Below are 6,672 nucleotides of genomic sequence, written 5' to 3'. Positions count from 1 at the left end.
CTGGAGAATCCCAGGGATGGCGGAGCCTGGTGGGCTGCCGTCTATGGGGTCGCACAGAGTCGGACACGACTGAGGCGACTTAGCAGCAGCAGCAGCAGCACACATAACAGGTAGTTTCCAGTTCTCCTGTTCCTTCCCCTCCCGTACTCCTGTGAAACATCTATGCATCTTTCAAGATCCAGGCAAGAATTTCCTGAACGTTCCCCACTCCCTGCTTCCTGCCCCCATTGTGTCCTGGGCAAACAACAGAGGTCCTTGACATTTTATTGTAACATCTGCTCAATGGCTCTGTTCTTTACTGGGCTGTGGGCTCCCGGATGGTAGGGGCCATCTGATTTATCTCGAAATCTCTACCCTGAGGGGACATCTCAACAGTCAGTTCTCCATGACTGTGGAATGAATGTCTAAATGGAGGGTGTTTCATGTCCACTGTTTTATTTGTGGGGTGTGGACCTAGCTTTGTGGTTATCTCTTTAATTTCATTAATGACTATAGATACTGTGGTGGAGGGGGGAAAAAAAAGAATGCTAGCAGGATTCTTGGTTAGATCATCTTGCTGGAAGGCAGAGCTGGCATTCCTCAAGGGCACAGAGAAGGGAAAAGAAACGGGTGCCTTCTGGGACTGCTGCCTGAACGCCGGTCCCAGGTCTGGTCTGCCTCCACTCCACCTACCCAAGGTCTCGACGGAGCAGCCAGCCGGTGAGTGGGGACAGTACTCAACCAAGGGGTAAAAGTCCACACCAAGGACATCTGGGGGCAGAGGTGCCCCCAGCACGTACAGCCAGCGCTTCTGTGCAGATTACGAAAGGTACCCATCCTCCCTGTGGTGGAAGCAAGCTAGTAAACAGAGCATGGGCTACAAGTCAGCCCCATAAAGCCACGGAGGCCAGGGCAGCGCACAGGCAGCATGTCCGCCCATGGCCCCCGCACTGGACATTCCAGACATGCAGAACCTCAGAGCTAGGAGGAAAGAGAACGGAGCCCAGCCCCGAGGTTAAGTCTCCCAGCTGGTCTTTGGCAGAGGTGGGACGGAAGCCCAGGCTCTGACCCCAGACCAATGCTGTCGCCCCCAGACGACACAGTCAGGGCAGGCTCTGGGGAGGCCTGCTCTGACTAGTACCTGAGGTCACCCCTGATCATACAAAACCAGGATGCACACATAGAGCCGGACAACACCACCCTCTCCTTCACTGGTTTCCCCAGGCCTGCTGATGTGGAGCCTAGGCACTGGGGGGGTGTGGTTGCCACCGCTGTGACAGATCCGCCCATCTCACTGAGCTCCATGGTGGGGATAAAGCAAGAGGCCACAGGTCAAGCATGCTCCTTGCAGGGATGTACTGGTCACTTTTTCCTGGGGAGGAAGGGAGGGAGCCCACCGAGGCACAGGGGCAGTCCCAGTCCCCGAAGGCCCACTGATGACTCATGTGAGCCCGGGGCCTGACTTTTACTTCCCATGTCTGCCCTGCCTGCCTCCTAGGGCTGTTGGGAGGTTCAGATGAGATCATGCCTATAAAATTCCATGAAAAAGCCATATGGTTATGAGGGACAATCACCAGACAGGGTTGTTGTTGTCTAGTCACTCAGTCATGTCCAACTCTGCGACCCCATGGACCACAGCACACCAGGCTTCCCTATCCTTCACCATCTCCTGGAGTTTTCTCTGACTCATATCCATTGAGTCGGTGATGCCATCCAACCATCTCATCCTCTGTCACCCCCTTCTCCTCCTGCCCTCAATCTTTCCCAGCATCAGGGCCTCTTCCAATGAATGGGGCCAGCTGCCCACACCTCCAGCCTGAAGGTGCCTTGGGGTAGGAAGGGCAGCAGGTGGGCAGACTGGTCAGCTGCTGCCTCCCGGGAGAGCCATCTGTCTGGCAGTCCAGGGGAGTCAGTTCTGGGGGGACCACCCAGCATCCGGCTCAGACAGCCCAGCTGTGTGGAGCACCTTCTCTGATCTGCCCAGGGAGCCGTCAACGTCTCCAGAGCACTGGCTGTCACATTGGAGCATGTAAAGAGCATCACCTGGTGTGTGGCTGGGTGAGGTGCACCCGCTGGGTGAGCAGATTCCAGGGTCCCATCCTCAGCAGGCCCATGAAAGTACATTTTAACAGCATCCCCCAACCCCCACCCCGCCTGCCTCAGGTGATCTGAATGCAGGTGGAGGATGGATCACGCTTGAAGTAACGGCAGATATGTGGAAGAGAACCTATTCTTTGGAAGCAGAAGGTCTCACTGGTTGCGTGATCTTGAGTGAGTCACTTAATCTAAGCCTCAGTTTTCTCATTTTAAAATGGGGAGGTGGTCGCTTCACAGGGTTGCTCTGAGTTTTAAATGAGATAAAGCAGCAGCGCAAGGAGCACAGAGCCTGGCCTGCTGCGAGTAGAGGGTCCATGCCGGCAGCCCTTTCTCTCCTCTGAAGGAACTCAGAACAAAGGGGCCTCACTTCGGAGGTGGCCGGGCCAGCGTGGGGGTGCATGCTCCCAAGGAGCCAGGCGTGCAGAGCTGCCCACCGGCCCCAGACATCATGGCAGAGATATTTTCCTCTGCTTGATACCATGTCCAGCAGACCCGGCCCGGGGTGGTGATGAAAGCCCAGGCAGCTACACTTCCAGGAGTCAGAACATGAACTGATCGAGGGGAAGGGCAGCTCAATCAAGGGACGAGTGAGTCTGTACAGTGCGCAATCCTTTGAGCGATGCTGGGAGACTGCCTTACCTCACCGAGCAGGAAACACACCTCTAGGAAAACTGGCCCTGGGAGTTCCCTGCGGGGTCCAGTGGTTAGGACTCCAAGCATTCACTGCTGGGGGTCCACAGTTCAATTCCTGGTTGGGGAACTAAGAGTCTTCAAGGCACATGGCATGGCCAAAAAAACACAAAAAACCCTGCTGTCCCAGTGGAGAACACCTTCAGGTGGGGCTCGGGACCCAACCGGCTGCTGTTGAGTGCACCGCAAAGACTTTCTTTTGTCATGAAGGCTGCAACAGGCCCCATCCAATTTCTGCCTCGGTGGGATGTGAACAACTGGACGAGAAAGCTTTACCTTAAGCATTCTGGTTGTGCTCCCTGGGGCGAGAGAGGAGAGGAGAGCTCAGGAGAGGAGGTCCGCACGGCCACCTAGGGGACACCCACAGACACCTTGCATCCTCCACCCCCTGGACTCTAGATTCATTTCTTGAAATCCCCACAGTCCAGGAGCAACCTGGAGCAAGTGGAGGAAGCACAGACTAGACTCAGGGGTCCCACAGAGGTGGTGAGACAGTAGGCATTGCTTGTCCGCTGGGAACTCTGCCTAAAGCGAGGCTGCCTCATGGTTCTCGTGAGGCCAGGCGCGAGCTGGGGGCTCAGCGTCAGCTCCATGGGAGAACAAGTTTCCGGAGGCCTTCCACTCTTGGCAGGTGGAGCCAACAACCCAACCCGAACTATGCTGCTGCCCGGCCCAAACCCTTGGCCTGAGGTCAGCCTCGCCACAGCCCCTCTGTGTGCTTCTGGCCCACTTGCTTCCTTGATGACAACCTCCTCTGCCTTCTCCAGGCACACCCCGCCGGCTCCAGCCCTCGTGCCTTCATTCACACTGTCACCGGCCTTCTTCCTGTGGGAACAGGAATGCCCTTTCCATGTCGAGGTCCTTGCTTCCCTCTCCCTGGGCCGTCCCAGGGTCCCCAGCTCCCAGGGCCGTGTGTGCCTCTCCCAGGAGGCCTGTCTGAGCGCATGGCGGGGGACAGAGACCTGACGGGCTGTGTTACACAGGAAGCATGGGTCTAAACAGAGCACCTCCGCAGTAGGGAGCTTCCCTCGAAGGCCTGACGAAGCAGCCTGGACCAGAGCCCTGGCCCACCGAGAGGGCAGAGCCAAGACCTCTGGGGTGGTATTCTCGGCCTGGAGGCCAGGTGTCTGGGCTTTGTCCCCTGAGGATTCCCGGCTGTCTGCGGCCATGTTACTTTGTTCCAGGCTCACTAATTAGACATCATTAAACACCAGGCTCCCTCCTGCACTGCCAGCCGCCGGAGCCCAACTCTGCCAGCCAGGCCCCTTGCTCTCGCAGACTCCCCGGCCTCTGGGCCAGCTCTGTTCCCGACTCTGCTGTGTGCCACTGGGGCTCACTCCCCGTCCATCTGAGCCTTACAAGGTGCTCTTGACACTCATTCTGCAAACGAGGTGGATGAAGGGGTGATGGAAAGGAGACTTGGGCCTGGTCTCCGGAGACAGAAAACAGACTGTGCCTGTGTGAGCAAGGTCAACTAATTCAGCCGCAAAGCGGCATATGTGATCCACCAGGGAGTACACAGAGCAATTCTTTTTAGGATCCTAGGCCAGCTTTTCACTGCCCCACGGCATGCTTCTGGGATGACTTTCCCTGCTCTAAGTTGGTGTTAATTAGTGAAAATTATCTAATGCAAGCTCATTTAACATTAGCTTAAAGCTAAACATAATTAGGAAGATAAATCAGCTGCTAAAAAAAAAAAAAATCCAATGAAGATACACAGATGATTTTTAGGATCAGCTGCTGGTTTGGGTTACTGGCCTGGAGGTCTGAGCATCACACAATATGTGGGGAAGGCAGGACTCCAAGAAGTACCTTCAAGCTATTTCTTGATTGATCCATCAGGGCAAGATAACTGGAGTTGGCAGTCTGCCCAGGAGGTTCTGCGAGGTGGTCAAGCTAACCTGGTGGCCACTGCCAGGTAGTGAAGCTTCCTGGGAGGGCTTCCCCAGAGGCAAGTGGAGGGTGTGGGGAGCAGGGGAAGGCAGGCAGGAGGATCTGGGCGATGGGAATAGTGTAATCTGTGCACTCCCAGCCCTCTGGTCTTGCATACCCTGCCCTCTGCCCACCTGCCCTTCCATACTGGCTGCTGCAGCTGGCAATTCCCAAGAGTTCTCTGTGCCCCTGGAGCTCAGTGAGACTCAGGCTCATCTCAGTTCCCATTCGGCTTCACTATTTACCCACTGCCGTGAGACAAGGGAAAGGCAGGTTCAACCCCTGGGTCGGGAAGATGCCGTGGAGGAGGAAATGGCAACCCACTCCAGTATCCTGCCTGGAAAATCCCATGGACAGAGGAGCCTGGGGAACTACAATCCAAGGTGTCGCAGAGTCGGACACAACTGAGTGACTAAGCATGTGTGACTTTATGCTCAGTGGCTCAGCTGTGTCCAACACTTTGCAACCCCATGGATTGTAGTCCTGCAGGCTCTTCTGTCCGTGATTTTCCAGGCAAGAATACTGGAGTGGGTTGCCATTTCCTACTTCGTGTGTGACATTATCATCTGTAAAATGGAAAGTTCCTGGATTGTCGTGAAGGTTAAATGAAATTACGTATTTCAAAAGGGCTAGTGTGGTCTGGTATTCAAGAACTCAACAGTTTATGGCTTCCCAGGTGATTCAGTGGGTGAAGAATCTGCCTACAATGCAGAAGAAGTAGAAGACGAGGGTTTGATCCCTGGGTTGGGGAGATCCCCTGGAGAGTTCATTTCAGTCGCTCAGTCCTGTCCAACTCTGTGAACCCAGGCATGCCAGGCCTCCCTGTCCATCACCAACTCCCGGAGTTTACCCAAACCCATGTCCATCGAGTTGGTGATGCTGTCCAACCATCTCATCCTCTGTCGTCCCCTTCTCCTCTTGCCCACAATCTTTCCCAGCATCAGGGTCTTTTCAAATGAGTCAGCTCTTCCCATCAGGTGGCCAAAGTATTGGAGTTTCAGCTTCAACATCAGTCCTTGCAATGAACACCCAGGACTGATCTCCTTTAGGATGGACTAGTTGGATTTCCTTGCAGTCCAAGGGACTCTCAAGAGTCTTCTCCAACACCACAGTTCAAAAGCACCAATTCTTTGGCGCTCAGCTTTCTTTACAGTCCAACTCTCATATCCATACATGACCACTGGAAAAACCATAGCCTTGACTAGACGGACCTTTGTTGGCAAAGTAATGTCTCTGCTTTTGAATATGCTGTCTAGGTTGGTCATAACTTTCCTTCCAAGGAGTAAGGGCATGGCAAGTATTCTTGCCTGGAGAATCCCATGGCCAGAGGAGCCTGGTGGGCTACAGTCCATGGGGTCGCAAAGAGTCAGACATGACTGAGACGACTGAGCACGCACACACAACAGTTAATGGCTGTCACTACCCTCCTCCCCGTCCTGCGTTCATTGCCTTTCTCAGGGCCCACGTTTTATGAGTCTGTGTATTTCTGTGTATTTCCGGAATGTGGCGCATGCCAGGTGCTCAGTGAAACCTGGGGAGTGAATGAGCAAATGCGGGGAAGGGAACCCATACTCACAGTTGGTCCTCCAAGACCCACAGAGAGGTGGAGAGCCCTGGTCCCTGCACTGCCCCCACCTTCTGCCGACTCACTGCTAGGACACAGAACAGAAAAGAGCTTTTATCTGGAGCCTCCCTCAGGCCCCACCAGGGCTGTGAAAGGCCCAACAGGGTGACCACTGGACAAGCTGGGTCAGGGTGAGTTAACAGATTATTGGAAACTTGGGCCAGAGAGACCACTAACTAGAAAAGCCACTGGCTCTTTTCTTGGGCTAAGATTCTGGGGTCATTAGCAAGTTCACAGACTCCACGAATTTCAGAAGAGGAAAAGGAAAACAGGGGCAGGCAGCGGACCAGCTACGGCTGCATGGTCATGGCCCCTGGGGAGGAGGGCGGCAGAGGGGCTGGGATCACTAG

At 54.8% G+C, this 6,672-nt stretch overlaps 1 protein-coding gene across 1 annotated transcript in view; it reads right to left on the bottom strand.

The window, feature by feature from the left end:
- The window catches only part of FAM83F (family with sequence similarity 83, member F), a 28,502-nt gene that overhangs the window by 12,467 nt on the left and 9,363 nt on the right, over positions 1–6,672 (bottom strand). The window lies entirely within an intron of this gene.

Source organism: Bison bison, unplaced genomic scaffold, assembly GCF_000754665.1.
Source record: "Bison bison bison isolate TAMUID 2011002044 unplaced genomic scaffold, Bison_UMD1.0 scf7180017863885, whole genome shotgun sequence".
NCBI classification, from domain to species: domain Eukaryota; kingdom Metazoa; phylum Chordata; class Mammalia; order Artiodactyla; family Bovidae; genus Bison; species Bison bison.
This window is presented reverse-complemented; position numbering and strand designations above follow the sequence as displayed.